The sequence below is a fragment of the Tympanuchus pallidicinctus genome, unplaced genomic scaffold (genome assembly GCF_026119805.1).
Source record: "Tympanuchus pallidicinctus isolate F22 unplaced genomic scaffold, pur_lepc_1.0 scaffold1, whole genome shotgun sequence".
Taxonomy (NCBI): domain Eukaryota; kingdom Metazoa; phylum Chordata; class Aves; order Galliformes; family Phasianidae; genus Tympanuchus; species Tympanuchus pallidicinctus.
The window spans coordinates 28261351-28278427 of record NW_026294618.1 but is presented as its reverse complement, the minus strand read 5'-3'; the positions used below and the strand labels follow the sequence as shown (position 1 = coordinate 28278427).

Below are 17077 nucleotides of genomic sequence, written 5' to 3'. Positions count from 1 at the left end.
GGAAGTAGCATCTTCCTGTGGGAATAATTCAGACCGTGTGGTTTGGATGCAAGGCTTCGCTGCTGGGGCTCACTGCCAGCTGCGTGGGGTGCCAGGGCCACAATGCCACAGCCTGGCAGGGAGCCTCAGCCCATGTAATTACTCCTGGTAATTCTAATTAGCTTCTGATCATGCCAAAAATACACATTCGGTGTGAAAAAAGCTGGGAGATGCTTAGGTTTCTGGCCTCCAAATCCTCCAGAGGTTATATATAACTCTAGCTTTGTCCACCCGTCTCAATGCGTCATCGTGGTGGGATCACTTTAAAGGGTGGAACAGAAAGCTGGGATGGAACTTGAATATCAGTTGATCTTCTGCTTTAATATAACTTCATTGCTCCATCGAAGTCACCATTTGACTGCTTTGTCTGTCTCTGAAAAACAAGGAGCTTCTTTCTCGTCTGAAGGCTGCAGCTCAGAACAAATATTTTGTTAAGTAATGTAGCTAGAGAAACACAGCCAGACTTTAATTTTAGTATTATTACTGTTTTAACTGAATGAGACCTCCTTTTCTCTCCTGTGAATAGTCAATGACTTGCCACACAGTCCTCATCTCTGCTTACTGGGAAGCAGAAATTCATTAAGAAAAAAGCAAAAATAAAAATAATTAAAAATAAAAACAAAAACAAACAAACCCAAAGCAACAAAACAGGCAAAAAGTCATGCTCAGAGTAGTTCAGGAAGCAGGAGAAAAGGAGCATAAAATCCCCAGGCGCTTGCTGTTGGTTTGATCTCTGTGTACAGGAGCTTGACTAATTAATTGCATGTGGCTCCAACTCTGTTTTCTGAATCTCTTGCAGACCTCCGGATGTGACTGCAGTGATCCCAGCTGGCACAGAAACTGCTATGATGCTAAGATGTGCATTACTACGTGTTGGTTGGTACCAGCCTGCTACCTGCCTCCCAGCACAGAGCTGCATAGCACAGCAAGCTGTATGAGGCTCTCCTTCCTCAGCAGCCCTTGCTGGTGCTCCTATGGTTTGGTGCTTGCGTGAGGAAGCGAGAGGAGTATGAGGAGTGCTGCATTCTGCTGGGTCACTGGTGCTGGGCGGAAACTCCAGCTCTAGATGAGTGCAAGGCCTCAACTTTATTTTTTAATATATGTACATCTAGGAAACAAAGAGCCACCACTACCACTGATAACAACAGTCTGTACCAAGTGCTCTGCACCAGTCATCTGACCACAGCCAAAGCCACATTCAAAGCACGGCAGAGTCCCTGGAAGAGCTAACATTGATTTAACAAAGCGATGCCAGAGGGAACAAGTTAGAAGAAATGTTTCCATGGCTGTCGGTTTCTTTTCTTTTCCTTTCTTTTTCCTACATCTTCCTATTACTTTTTTTCATCTTCAATTTGTACTTAAACCCTCCCAACCTTTCTGAGAGTCAGAAGAGTGGTTCTGAGAGTCAGGAGCCTCTCAGAAAAGGTCAGACAACCCAACTGCACAGTATTCTGGTTTTCCCATGGGCCTTCCACTAGTACTGGCACTCAGTCAAAGCAAACGTGTTCTATCTGTCAGAAGCAAACTTTAAAGCTTGGTGATGTGTCTATAGCTTAAGGTACTTGTACTTTTTTATGTATACAGGTTTTATATCTCTCCCTTAAATATAAGCTGGCTTTCATTTTCCTTTATGAGCCTGATCATTTTTCTATACTTTTCAATGAGAATTGCATCGGGCTTCTCACTGCCTTTTACAGGGCAGCATTGATCTCTCTCCATTTTGCAGGGAGCTGAATGGATGACTTTGTCTAACTAGAGGAGCTTATCCTTAGTGTTTACAGTTCATTTCAGGATATCTTTCAGTATGACTGATCTATAAATGCTAATTGTGGGTGGGCTAGGTGTTAGGGGACCTGTGCAGTCTTGCAGTTTATGTATAGGCAATATATTGCTCTTCCTAAGGTTAATAACAACTGATTTTTGTTGTATTGCTCTTCTGAGAGAGTAACTCAATTATTAATTTTTAGTTGTACACGCAGGCAGAATCCTGTTTGTTTCACAAAATGCAAATAAATGCTCTGAGGGCTAACTGCAGGAGTTTCTGCATAAGCTACAGCTTAACTCCATAGAACATCACCCCATAGCTCACCCAGGAACTGAGTGGGTCATCAAACCCAGTGTGTGTTCTCAACCCCACCTTTCTAAAAGCACCTCAGCTTGCAGGATGCCTTCTCCCATGTGGTCTCATGGTGTCTCAAGCTGCCCAATCAGTGTGCTGCGTACCATGGGGTTTTCATGACCTTCCTCATCTGTCTGCATGTCCTCCCTTAAGTTATATGGAAGCTAAGATGTGTTCTCTACTGGTGTCCTTGACATGGGCTAAAATGGAGGACAGAACCTCCTGAGAGTTTCTAATTGTGTGGTGGTCTGACAACTCAAATGATTTTGGTGACTCATAAGGAGGCACAAAGGCCACTTTTTTTTTTCTGACTGTGAAAATCAGATGGCAAAACCCAATAAATTAGGCCTGAAAGAACTGAAAAACCTCTCTTTAGTTACCTGGGAAGGCGAAAAGGAAGAGGATCAATGTATTCACTACAAAAGAATCACAAAGTTTCCTTTCTGTCCTGTCATCCATAGTGTCTTCAAAAACACTTCTTCCTGAGACAGAGCTTGAACTGGTTCTGTTTCAACTTCAGCCCTTTACACTATTACAGCTAATCCCCAGTGGAAATATTTCTTTTCCTTTCATTACTTTTTGTGCAAATATTTATACAGTTATCTTGCTTGTTTCCTTTAATTCGTATCCCTTTAGACCAAATAAATCTAGTTCTTGTCATCTTACTTTCAAGGTTGTATTTTTAAGTAATAAAGCAACGTTAAATATAGTTGGAAACAGACAACATAAGGCACCTAAGATTTCACAGTAATTCAGGCTTTTGGAGACAATAGTGTCCATTTGATTAAGACCAGCAAAACAGTGTTATGAATTAGTCCCTTGTCAGGAGTTTCTGAGCATTTGAAATAATAACTGTTTTTTAAAATGATTTACGTGTATGTGGTGTAAAAGCCTATTTTTGAGATCGTGTGTAAACTCTTCAACCTGTTTTAGCAGTAATTACAGTGAGAACATAGATATTTAATTTCTAAACACTGAATTAATTTTATCTTGTTTAAGCACCATGCAATAACTTGGAAACTCTTGTGACATCTGACAAGGGACTTCACAGTGCCTGATGGAACCTGTTGCGTGCTCCCTCACATCCTGCTCTGGCAACGGTAACACCATTCATCCTCCAGCTAGTGGGGCTGGGAGGAAGTCCAGGTTTATTGCTCTTTCCTGGGGGAACTGGAAGGTTCAGGAAATTATGGGATTTAGAGATTCTTAACTTCTGAGACATTTGCTTCAACTGCTCGTAACTGAGAAATTCAATGTGCCGCATTCATATTTCCAATGGTTTGACCAGTCATTTGAGCTTTGCAAACTCACGCTCTTGGCTCTAAGCCCTGGATATTTTAAAGCAGGCTCATAATGAGTGATAGGAAGTTACCTTTTCCAGGTGACACTCTAGACACTTTTTGCCTATGTACTTAGTTTAAATTTACCAAGCAAGTAAGCAATAAAATAAGGTCCGTAGAGGTATATAAAACCAGAGTTGCTTGGATTTACTGCCAAGAGATGCATGATGAGTATGATTAAGAGGCACTTTATGCTGACTTTCTAATAATTCTCTGCTAGAACATGTACTTCAGACAGTTTTGTCAGCTTTATTGTTACTTTCTAATTTTGGTCTAAAGATTTTTATCAGATACGATTTTTCCCTTTAGGGATTATAGGATGTGTAAATTTTTGATGATGAGAGAGTTCCTGTGATTCATTCCAGGACTCCCGTGTTTAAGATGAAGCTCCTCACCAGTGTCAGTAGGAAGTGTTGTTTTTTACTCACTCTGAATTCTTTTCTTGAATCTTCAAATCTTCAGGTTTTTTTTAATATTATTTATCATATAGAAAAAAAATCCTTTATGTTTGAGACGAGGGGTCTGTATCCTAGTGTGAATAAAGGAAGTGTTATTCTTCTCATTATTGGAAAGAAATGGAGCTGAATTCATATAATTTTGCTCGTATTACCACTGAGTTCAGACTGTGATTGTGCTGAAAGAATGTAGAAACTGAGGTCATCTTTGGAAACCTACTGCCCCAAAATTAAATATATTATGGTATCTTCATTTTCATTATGAAAATTATTTCAGTCTTATCTTTTAAAATAAGTATTAAAATTGTATCCATCTTAGCCATGAGTCAAATGTGTTTTGGACTTGACTCACTTGCCCAGCATCAGTGTTACTGCTCTCAGTCTGTCTGGATTCTTGCTTTGGTCCAAAAGGGCACTGGTGACTCATAACTCCAGTGTCACACCATCTGGACCTGCATAGATAGAACTACATCAAACCACGCCTCTAATGCCTAGGAGGACCTTGAAGAAAAATAAAATAGAAAACTAAACTTCGCCGTTTCTTGGGAACAGCAGGGTGAAAACTCATCAAATTTTTTTCTTGTAAAATATTTTGACTTTCCAGTAACAGCCTACAGAGACAACATGAATCTACGGGCTCAATTCAGATCCATAAGCGCAGGTGTCCAGTTATTTACTAGCAATCCTGCCTGACTTCCTCAATCCTATCTGCTAACCTTGTAAGCACATTTCTGGCTGCATAAATGCCCGCCCTTTGTCAAGATGAATCTATAGGCTCTTTTGTCTGTGTCCTGGCTTTGGGGGAAGTTGCCCACTCAGCTATCAGACAGAAGCACTTTGGTGTCCAGTGCAAAGATGTGCTCATGCAGTTCTCCTGGCTGCCGGATACAACTCCAAAGGATGAGAGTGTTGCAAAAAAATGTTGTGCCAGGACATCTGAGATATTTCTGCCTGGTAGCAGTCCATTCCACCTTCAGAAAACTGTATCTGGTAAGGGATGGGACTCATTTTACCTAACTGTAGAGAAGCTACAGTCTTCGCCAGTTTACAGTGGGAGTCTAGATTCCTAGCTTAGAAATATAGGCACTTTGAAATGGGTTTTGTGATGAGGAGCTGTTTAGGATGAGTGAGGTGATGCTACCTGCTTCTTACTTGTGATTGAAGAAGAAACCTAGGTGACTAATTCAAATTGCAGCCTTAGAGGGTATATCTACACGGGGTAAGGAAACCATAATGAGCCTGCAAGAGAGCACAAGGGCACAGCCAGGTATGGCTTTAGTACACTACCACTACCAAAATAGGAATGCAGCCTTGTTGCTGTATTCAGGTCCAAAGCCATGCCTTGGGGGTGGCTGTGGCTAGGCTGTTGGCTGTAGGGCAGACAGCCCTTGGAAAACAGCACAGAAGGTAAACTCCATTGCAACAGTCACCATATGGACCAAGCTATGGATCACCAAACTATCCCATCTTGTTTCAAAAATGCACATTAATTCACTCAGTGGCTGTCAAAAATTCTATGAAGTTCAGTGTGGATTTGCTTAAATATTTACCCTTTTTCTCAGTGTTTTTCTGTTTGCTTTGTTTTGTTTTGGTGGGACTTGCCAAATTCCACGTTCTTGCTGCACTTTAGGAGTATTTATGATCATTAGCTCTAGAGTTAACATGTCCTTTTCTGGGAGGGTTGTGCTAGGCCTGCAGTAGACATACTTCCTTCTCAGGGAGCCTTCGTGTCTCTTTAGAAATCCTCAGGTCAAACTGAAGACGCTCATTTCCTCTTTGTGGCAATAGAAATTCCCCAGGGAAAGTCCCGGGGCACTTGCCCTGAGCTGTCAAACTAAAAACACAGCACTGCTTCCTCTGAGTACATGATGAACTTCATAGTTGTGTGACTCATTTTTCTATTCCCTTTGTCTTCGCTTCATTCTATGATAGTTATATATATATGTGGACGTATACATACACATACATACTGTAATTGGGAACGTGGATGGGCTGTGCACCTACTTGTATTTCAGAAAGCTAGAATTAGGCTTTTGGTGTTAAAATTGTATCCATGCCCTGAGTTGTGGTTCAGCTTTTCTTTCTCACTGTTTCCTTAGTAACCATAGTTACTGCACCTTAATTACTGTGAGCTTATTTCTCTGAGATTCCTTCTTTTACAATTACTGGTGTAATTTCTTACAAATTCCAGCAGAACCCTCCCACAATGAACACCCCATCTCTTCCTCTGGCCTCGATCCCTTTCCTGGCCTAACTGTTCCACCCGTAAATAAAACCTGCCCCAGTTTGCTTTGTGATTGGTTTCCCACCAAACAAAATTGGTTAGTCACCAATTTACCTGTACTCCTTTTGGTTGATGAGAGCACCTGATGCCACCTGTGTCTAATCTAAAGAAAATAACTAGTGCTCCTGGCTCCTGCTGAGTATGGTGATGCTCAGCAGTAAAGCTTAGAAGATTGATTATCCTGAATCATTTTCACCAGCTACCAGAGCTGCTAGTATTTTTTTTTTAATATATACTTGCAGTGCCTCTCTTCTTAAAAAGTATGCAAGGATTTCAGGTCTTTGGCTAGCAGGGGAGCATAAATCATCATGGACACCGTGATGCTGATGATTTGTATTCTTGTAGCCCCTATTCCATAGTCCTGAACAGCTACAAAATAAAAGGCATTCCCTTGTCCTAGATGATAGATAATCTTGGCATAGAAGAAGGAAAATAGCAGATGGATAGAGATGCATGGGGGAATACAGTCGGTCTGGGTCAGGATGGTGCCTGTCTAACTGCAGTTGAATTTTTGAGGCTTTATGACTGGATCATTTCAAAGGAGAGATACAACATAAAGATGACTGTTATTGTGCTATCATAAAAGAAAAGGAGGAACATTTTGTAATATATCTAATAAGTAATGAAAGTCTTTCCTTTTTTGCGTGATACCTGTTTACACTGCGGACTTCTACATGAATAAATCACTGCTGTAGTTGTCACAATCCAAACCAGTGCACTGCCATAAAAACAAAAGCTAGACCACGACACTTTATTATTATTATTGTTATTAATTTTGATATAGAACATGGCTGTCAAAAATGTTCTGGCTAGGTGAGCAGAATCCAGTTTAAGATTGATGCCTTAGTGCAGGTGCCTATAGCTCTTCCTACTGTTGCATATTCCCATTTCAGTGAGCATAGAGGGCATTGGCTGAACAGCCATCAGCTGTCTGAACAGCCATCAGCTGTCTGCTATGCAGTGAGTCCAATCATTCTTAGGCTCCCTGAGCTGCATTAGTTGGGTTGTCACTGAGTATAACAGAGCTTGTTGGTTAGATTTCCCACTAAGTTCTTGGAACTTGGAGGCACAGCCTAAATTTCCAACATGTGCCATCCTTTTGCCATCTTTTAAGTGCTCTGCTCAAATGTATCTGCTCAATCTGAAGTCTCCAGGTTGGCCAATAGATCATGCTTTTTAGATGTAGGTTTACTGTAAGACTGGTATCATATCTTGCTATACTGAACATCTCTGATTCCTCTGAATACCACAGACGTCACCAGACATCAGAGTTAGGGTGACTAATTCAGTTGTCCTTGTTCTTCAATGCTTAAGAAGCCTGCTCAGATCCTGCCAACATGATGTACGTCTTCATGTTGGTAATCTCAAAAGCTGGTATATGAGCAGTGGCTAAAGGATAACTTGGTAACTATCTCTTTCCTAGTGTTGGAGGAATGCTCAGCCTAGATCTGTACAGTGGTAGCATCCCATTAGGGACAAAGAATTTGATGTGGGAGTGAAAGAAAGCTAGTAGGCAGAGATCCTACACAGCATGTTCTCAGTCAAACACTTTAGGTTGCCATGGCTTTTACTACAATCCACTGTCAGTGCTGTATTCTTATTTTGAATGTCTTGTCATGCACATCACATGAACTGATCGCTGTCTCTGCACTCTGTACCAGTGACTCAGCTCAGCAGGGAGCAGATACAGCAGGAGCTACTCATCAGGTAACTGTGAGTGGCATCACTGCTACAGGGATGCAGTATGCTTTCTGCAGACTGGATGCAAACCTTCCCCTGACACCAGGCAAACCCACGAGCTGCCAGACTCTGTGGTTTGTGCCCTCATGACAGGGCTGTGGTGTTGATGTGCCTTTCACTTGCTGTAGTATTGCACAGGCCGGGTGCACCTCACGGATCTATGGTGACATCTAACAAGCACACAAGGGCAACCTTAGGGCCAGGAAACTAACAGATCCATGCTTTGGTCCTGCATCTTGTGCATACAGCCCACTGAGGTGAAGACACACTATTTTCTCAGTGTTACCGATCTCATCTACCCTTCTTCACTCTCTATGCTCACTTTCCACTTTATTTTGTTGCATTTTGCATTTAGTTTTGTGGATAGACAATGGTGCTGGGCTCATGCACGCTATCTGACTTGCACCAGTGCTAACACGAGCTGATCTGAAGTGAATTACTCAAGGTCAGGGATTTAGCTTGCATCCTATGGTTTTGTACACGGGGCTGTACAATAAGTCCTTGACTGGGACAAGCAACTTGCTTTAATACAAGAGAAAAAGACATTTATTTGCAAGGAGAGCAAGACTGATGCTGCTGTTCTGAAAAGCAGGCATAAGGAAGGATGTAAATTTTTGTTCATGTCTAAACTGTATGATTTTCTCTATATTGTTATATTGATTAGCTTTGCTAGCCTTCTCCATTCTCAGAGGAGATAAATGCTTGCAGTAAAAGAATTCTTGGTTATTTCAGGATACACCTCTTTTACAAATGAAAAGAAGTGTTAGAGAATGAAGCAGCAGCACTGCATCAGTGTATGAAACTGTGTTACGTGCAGAAACATCCACAGAGGACCAGAACTGTCTGTGTTGGTTTGTTGCCATGCAGAGAAGCCACAATTATATGAATCTATTATTTTACTGAAGTGGAAATAGGAATACTTTTCAACCAAAGATTACAAAGATTGCTTTTAAATTTCAGTTTTTAAAAGGATATTAGCTATTAAGAGATGTATTGGATAGTGTCCCCTTAGTTTTGAGTATAGCTTGCAAAAATAAAAATTTAATGGCTCCTCATGGCAGGCTGTATTTAGACTTTGAGGTGGTTTTGTGCTCACTCAGAAAGTCAGTACAAAGCTTTGATTTTTTTTAAAGTGCAGGGCTGCAGTGATTCTACATGAATTCCTTTCCATACTACACCTGTTTTACAGAGCAGACCACTTGTGAGGTTTCTAACATATACATAATTCAGGGGGGAAGGGAAGATTTTGATACTATTTGTCTAGCAGCTTTACTAAAATTTACTCAGAATTGTGTTCCCAGGAAAGCACAATTTTAACCACGTGAAAGGTTGAAAGAGCTTACTAATCCTAAGAGAAAGAAACTACAGAAACATGTCAAATCTAGTTGTTGTAATTGGAGGTATTACAGAAAACAGAATGTCATTTTCTTCCAAAGAATCAGTCTCCATTCATTTACAGGAAGTGTAAAAGGTTATGAAACTTCCCTGAAAGTATACAAATACATTGCATGAGGAACACCTTAAAGTTTGTGAAACAAAGGCAGCATTCTTAGACTATGCCATATCTGGCACTTCTTGTAAAAGACCGCTTGGAGTGATTGCTCCAAGGTGGAGCAAGCTGGTTTGGATGAAGTTGAGCTTCTCCACAATGGCCCCGTATGGTGCTGTGTTCTGAATTTGTAGCTGAAACACACCAATGGCTGCTGCTAAGCAGTGCTTTCACAGCATCCAAACTCTCTCCTTTTTCCACTCGGCCCCCATGGGAAGCAAGTGGGCAGGAGAGTGGGAGGGCAACACAGCTGGGACAGCAGATCCAAATGGACCAAAGTGATATGCCACACTGTAAGGCATCATGCTCAGCAAGAAAAGCTGAGGTAGGAGAAGAAGGGGTGGGCCAATGTTCAGAGACTGGCAGGACATCGGTCTGCCTGTGCAGTCTCCCATGTTTCACTTCCTTTATTCTCTTCCTTTACTGATTAGATTTTATCTGACACCACAGGCTCTGTCCCCTTTGTTCTTCCTATGTTCTCCTTCCATCCTGCTAGAGGAGAGGAATGAGCAAGCAGCCCACCATGGTCCTTTTTGGTGCCCAGCATGGGACTTGAGAGGTTTAAGACAAGGAGAGATTTGATTGAATGGTACCTCCTCCTTCTCCTCTGGGACAGAAGTTGCCAGCCTTGAGCAATTACTCTTTAGGTTCTTGGGCATCCCTGCACAAGGGCTGTCATACCAGTGTAGGCCATGAACATGACTTTGTCTTTTCTTAAGGGTAATCAACTAGCAGGGAATATGGCACAGGAATCTGCTCACCCAGAAGACAGGTGATAAAGAGGGAAAGACGATCTGGACTCTGTACTGGATCCGGCTGGGATGGAGTTAATTTTCTTCATAGCAGCCTATGTGGCGCAGTGCTCTGGGTCTGTGACTAAAGCAGTGCTGGTAGCACACCAAAACCATATAGCAACTGGTGTGCCAACACAGTCTGACATCAAAGTGCCATCACGTCTCCAAAGAACTATCTCCAAAGGACTGAACCAAAACCAATGGAAATTCAGGACCATCTTTAAGCATACATCAGTGTGTTCCAGGCTCCTGGTAGGGCCCTGTTTAGTGATATTTTTCACCAGCTTCTTGTGCCATCTTGCAATTTACAGACGTAACCTGAAGAGTTCTCTTTTGCTTTGGGATTCCAGTAGTTGTGCTAATACTTTATTATCAGGTGTGTAATATAACTTCTTACTTAAGGAACTGGTGCACTTGGGTCACTACTGCTAGAAATGGACTTTATGCTTTGTTTTGCAGTTTGTGCTGTTCTTTTGCAGCTATATAAACCTGTAGGTAATAACATCACAGTTAGCTTACAATAATTTATGCTTGGATGAAGCCCTGAAGCTCTACTGCTATAAACAAAATCCCACAGTTAGCTGTATTTTGAATTTACTAGCCATCTCAGACAGATATACTAACTCTGGAAGCCTGGAAGAGTAATCAGTAATCAGCAAGTACATTACATTCTCAATTAATTCACTGCTGCAGGTCCTATGAAGGGCTTGTTTCTGCCTATGTTTAAATGATGCTTCCTTTTTTTTTAACAATGCATTTTGTAAAACCAGTATAGAGTCTATCTGGCAGCAATTCATTTCATTCACTTTTAAGTCTGTTAGCTTAGCCATCTTGTTTTCCTAAACTTCTCCAATGGTTAAAGAAGCAAGGACCTTTTCTTTGTCATTTTTCACTTCTTCACTTTATCTTATAGTAGAAGACAGTGAGAACTGACAGTAAACCTGTAGAGCAAATCAGTCAGTGCTGAGGACCTGGCCTTTTGAACATGAACATTTTGGAGATCTTTTTCGTCTTGAGACTAGCCCTAGTCCACTCCTATGGACTGAATGCCCACTGCACCTGCAGTGCATTATGTGCACTCCTGCACTTTATCTTCCAGGTTGTTTTATCTAAAAAAATTAAGCTAATGTGCTTTGAGACTCTGTGAATCATAATGTGAACCAAAGCCCAGTAGGTGGAAGGACTGGGAAGTTAGTGGTAAAAGCACTCTTCTGATCCAGACTAATGCACTAATAGAGACACACCCTTGAAGAAAGAGACACTTCTTCAGGCCTAAATTTAAATGTTTATATTAGGATTAAGTGAATCATGACCTAACAGTTCCAGTTTTCTGCAGGGGACTCTGAGCAAGTAGTTAGAGGCACAGAAGCTGAAGATGTCTGATGTTGCACAGGAAGCTGACATCCTTCTGCATCTCAGACAGATGACAGAGATGTAGTTGTCATGCTTTTTGCTGTTGGTTTTTTTTGTTGTTGGTGGTGGTGGTTTTTTTTTGTTTTTTAGTTAAATTGAATCACTTCTCATTTTCCATCATTTTCATACCCAGTATGCTAATCATGATTTCTTTCACAAGTTTTATTCATTTCCTGATGTTTTCTTCCTGGCTCAAAACGTCTCACAAACACGTCAGCCATCACTAGCTTTCACCTCACCATCTGAGCGCCAACCTCATTAAATCTCAGGACTGCATAAAGGAATACTGAAAGAAGGTTTAAATCATATATTGGTGGATAACTGACAGCACTGAGAACCTGTGGTCTATGAACATACCAAATTATCAAGCTGCTTAAATAAGTAATGAATACTGCTCACACTATCTGCAACAAGCATTCCTTTGTAATGTAGATGAAAGAACACACCAAAGCCATGATACTGGAGCTGTGTCTGCTCAAAAAACACTGCTGAGGGTGATTTCTCCTACTCTACATTTTTAGTCCTAAAACTATGCTGTGGGATTTGTTTTCCATTTGTGTGTTTGTTTGCTTTTTGCATGCTCTCAGAACTACAGGTTATTTTACAGCTGTAGGCCAGCTATGAGTTGTGCTACAGGGTGACACGTTTCATGGAAATTTAATGCAAATAGTAATCATTCTCATCAGGAGCAGAAACAGGAGATCTCTCACATTTCTTGCATCTGCAGACACCTGCATGAGAGTGAACTCCGCGAGAGTGAACTGCTCATGTTGAGCCAGCTCCCTTACAAAACATCCAGCACAATGGATGTTTTTTACAACCAACAAACTCAAAATTAATGCTCTTGTATGCCTGGAAACCTTTATTTCATTTTCATACTGAAAGAGAGAAACATTTCCTCTGAAGAATGTACTAATGCATAAAAACATGCAGCATATTCTTTTAACATGTGTTCGTTCCAATGTTTACTTTATCTCCTGATCTTAACCTGTAGCTTCCCATTACAAAGAACCATTGCATAAAACACCACAAACAAAAAATGCCACCATTTTAATGTTCTGCAAGTGTGCTACAAGTAAACTGTACTGTACTGAATTGGATCAAAATACTCCCTGCATTTTGAGCACACTACCACCAATATATTGCTGGGCCACTTTGCCACATGCAGAAGGACAATGCTGTGCTTATTGACTCATCTCTTTATTCTGAACAGAGGGAACTCGCTTGGATGCCAATGGTCCATTCAGCCCAGCCAAACACTCATTTAAAAAACAGTGATGTCTTTTCCAAGCACACCAGAGGCTGCCTGTACTGTACAGAGGCTGCAAGGTGGGTTCAAGCTGTACTATGGGGTGTTACAAAGCTAAGCAAGCTAATTTTGAAATATTGCACACACTTACTATATTCAGATGATATTAGTTACTGCACCAGACTCCTTGAGTGAATATTCCTTAGGATTACTTGTTAAGGCATAACTCAGCTTGTCCATATCAGAAGAGTTTTCTATACTTTGTTCACTCTTCAGTGTCACCTGCAGTAGTATTACAGCTCTTCAACTTGCAACCTCTCATGCTCCATTCAGGTGACAAGAACACTTAATGCATGGGTGGCACTGAGCAGATAAAGGGCTAGAGGGCTTTTACAGGCTCTACTAAAGTGCTTTCTTCAGACTAGAAGTGCACAATACCATGGTGATAAGGCTGTCCTGTGCTGATCTAAGGAAGCCTGTGATAAGGAATATAATAGGAGCAATAAGATAAAGAAAAATCTTTCATTCCATAAACTGTGTATCTGCGTATACCAACTGCCTACAGAGTGTTTTCTGAAGGTCATGTTTGCAAAGTGTTGCATGCTCCAGCTCCATCTTAAATGGTTTCATGCCACAAGGTGTGGGCCACTTATTGCTTGTCACTCCAAAGCCATTGAACTCTTCAGCTGTGCAGTCTGCTCCCTCCAGCCTTCCCACTGAGAATAAACAATTGGCAGGGATAGGGAGAAGGGGACATCCAAGAATGACAGGAAGGGCCAACACAGAAAAAAGCCATGCCCTATACAGCAAAGGATTGAGCTGGTGTTTTAGTGCTATGCACAATAGTTTAACTATGTGAATTAGCCCACACAGCTGTAAAAATCACTGGGCCCATGATAAGAAAATGAAAGACAGTATTGTTGATGGTTTCTGGTTTTGCTTGTTTGCTGTTATATCTCACTCTCTGTATATCTGCCTTAATCTGTGAAGGATCAGCAACCAATAAAAACTGCATTTCTGATTGATTTCACCAGCTTTTTTTATTTATGCAGGTTTGTACAGGTGATATACAAAGCATGATAAAGGCTGGATGGAAAGCAGGTGGTGGCAGTCACTGCCTGCAGTTAGTTGTCCCACTCACATTGAATGACTTTGAGCCACCTCCAGGAGGGACTGATTGCTGTGGAGTCTGTCAGAGGTAATGATGGCAGCCATCTCCAAACTGTCCATCGTGAACCACCTGAGATCCACAGCTGTCCTTCTGAGAGCAAAGTACTGAACTGCACAAATGCCTACCATTTAACATTGACATTTTTTAATTTGTAGGAATTCAATGAGCTCCATGAGTCATGTCAAGCTTGACGTCAATTAGATTTTTGAAATAGGTGCACTGCACCATCCGGACTGCAGAAATTCACTCAGTCACATACAAAAACTCAGTTAAGAAGGTCAGAGTTGGCTGTCTTGAAAACAGACGAAAGATTTGCTGACCATATCCTTTACAGGGCACAGTGAGATCCTAATCTAGACTAACAAAGGTGCTGCTTCATTTTCAGTGGCATGTCTGCATGTTGCTACTGCTGAACTGCACTTGAAGCAGATGCCCCTGCTTTAAGTGGACTAAAAGTCAAGCCCTTTAACTCAAGCAGAGTGGAATTTATTATTGCCTCCTCGTGATGGGTGGGGAACGAGCTGTAAGTGATGAAATAACACATGCTGTAGTGATGTATCAGCAATGTATGACACCATCACCTCCTTCTACTGTTCTATAGGTATCTATTATTCATGGAGCACAAGAATGGCTATTTATTTAATGACCACAGAAAAGGCAACCTTCTTGACTTACTAGAATCAATGAAACGCTAGTCAATGCAGCTCAAAGTGATTCAGCCAACCAGCCAGGCATATACAGGCACAGTTCATAGGTAGGCCTATCACGTATTTGAGATGTTCTAGAGCAGCCAAGACATCTGCATGGAGCTCACAAGTACACCATGTGACCTGTGGAGCTCTGGAGCCCTTTCTGCAGCAGCAGTTGGATACAGCAGGCAATCTCCAAGGCCACCTGGATGCCCACATCTGGCCATGCAAAACACTCTCCTGGGTTTCTTTCAGAGAGTTCCTTTCTAGGATCTACAGCCAAATATAATGGCTTTCCTACTGCAGTTCAGGAGCCCTGCTGTAGGGAAGCTGAGTGCTGGCCCAGGCAGATGGCTTCAGTCCGTTATGGGGGTTGTGGAGGACCCTAAAATAAATTAGAGGTCGGTGCTGAGCAGCTTATTTAGGCCTTGCTGCATCCTACAGATGGATTAATTCCTCTCGAGAAACTGGCTGCATTCTCACATGATGTTTAAAAAGTCAGTAATTGATGTAATAGCAGCCCGCAGTTCTTAAGATCTTCTGTCTTTCTTTGAAGATGGCTGAGATAAAAACTTCTCTGACCTGTGTTATGTAGAAGTCAGAGTCTTTGATTGGAATAGATCTTCCTGGCTTTAGCACTTAGTAATCTCTTGTACTGGAATAACTGGATAAACTGAAGTGCCAGAAGTTCACCACTTTCTAACCACCAATTACAACTATGAGATGACTGAAAATTATTTTTTTTATTATTAAGGATTGTTCTGCAGAGATCTGATTAAACTCTCAACTACCATCCTATGAAGCCAAGTAAGGTGCTGAAAAGTCTTCATGAATTCTGGCAACCTCTTATTCAGAACTGGAACCAGCAATAAATTGCATCTGTGAAAGAAGACATTGTTCATGGGAAAAACGTAAAAGCCTGGCAAAGTACAGATCTGCCCCGCCACATCCAGAGCTTATTGTCATCTCAAAGACTCCAAACTACATCCCTCTGGGCAGCTGAGGTGCAGTTGCAAGTAACTGATGACAAAAATAGGAAATGACTCATTCAGGGAAGGAGACCTTTTTTTCCTCATTCAGCTGCACGACAATGCAGACAGGTCCCAAACCAGGTCCCCCATCTCTTCACAACTAGTGGTTCTTTCTGGACCACTGTTAATCTACATAAGAGCTGTTCAATCCTCTTTTTCTTCATCAGACTAACTCAGAAACTAGCCACTAGTCCAATGGTAAGCTAAAGGATGAAAACTGATTGCATGAGAGTTGACTACAGCTAAAACATAAAAAATTTAGATGAGTATTTGAAGGGGTTGGGTGTTTGTTTTGTTTTTGTTTTTTGGAGTGCCATGCCAACAATCACCAATTCAGTTTCTAATTTGAGAGTTCTTTTATCCTGTATTCCTTCCAGGCAACGACTAATACCTTACAACATATCTGGTTGGCTAACAAAACACATACTACCCTGGTGACCCAAACTTCAGCCAGCCTCACTTATATCATCTCTCGCATGGATTGCAAGCAATATGGTCTGCTCAGCTATCAACTCTGAAGAAACTCCAAAAATACTTCCCAGTAGTTCAGGAAACTCCATCACATCACTTCAATTACTTGGATTACCAAAAGCAAAGCAATCCTCTGCTCTTGGCACTGCCCAATGATGACACCAAGTCAATTAATTTGACTCCCAGTTCTTATCAGTGGCCTGAGTTCCAGATCATTAAAAAGGTCTCCTAAAACTCGGTGATGAGTTGACAAAGCAAAGCTGACAGGAGTTTGCTCTTTGGGTATAACTGAGCTTTCTATAACAAGGTGCAATTATTTGTACAAGAGAGAGCTTTCTTACAGGAAGATTTGTGTGTGAAGTCAATTGCCACACAAGGTAAAGATTAACAAAATCTTCACCTGTTTCTGGATTCATGTGCAAGGTGAAGTTCTGCTGTCCCTAATGTAAACACAGTCAATGTGGGATGCATAGATAAAAGACGTAACAGGAGGGCAAGCTGAGCTGGTCAGCACTAACCAGTGCTCCATACAATGGATACCAACAAGCAGTCTGCAAGGAAGAAGGCAGAGATGGTCGGCCTGACAATTCTGGTTAGAAGCAAAGAGCCCATTTTTAATCCCGAGTTGAGCACAGCCACTGCAACAGGATAAGCCTCCATCTCACCAGCTCTTCCCTCCAGGCAATGCTTCTGTCCCAAACGCACGCTCTAGCCAAGTACAAAGCTCTCTGCC

The 17077-nt window shown here is 41.5% G+C and overlaps 1 long non-coding RNA gene across 9 annotated transcripts in view; it reads left to right on the top strand.

Annotated features, from left to right (window-relative positions):
* Nucleotides 1-15823, top strand: part of LOC128082356 (uncharacterized) — a 62204-nt gene extending 46381 nt beyond the window's left edge. For 6 of the 9 annotated variants that reach the window (XR_008207634.1, XR_008207639.1, XR_008207648.1 and 3 more), the window contains one exon: nucleotides 839-14003. This is a non-coding gene — a long non-coding RNA (uncharacterized LOC128082356). Of the gene's footprint in view, nucleotides 1-838; nucleotides 14004-15596 lie in introns of those variants that run through there. The other 3 variants (XR_008207637.1, XR_008207643.1, XR_008207647.1) reach the window with 3 other exon arrangements.
* The last annotated feature ends 1254 nt before the right edge of the window (nucleotides 15824-17077 follow it).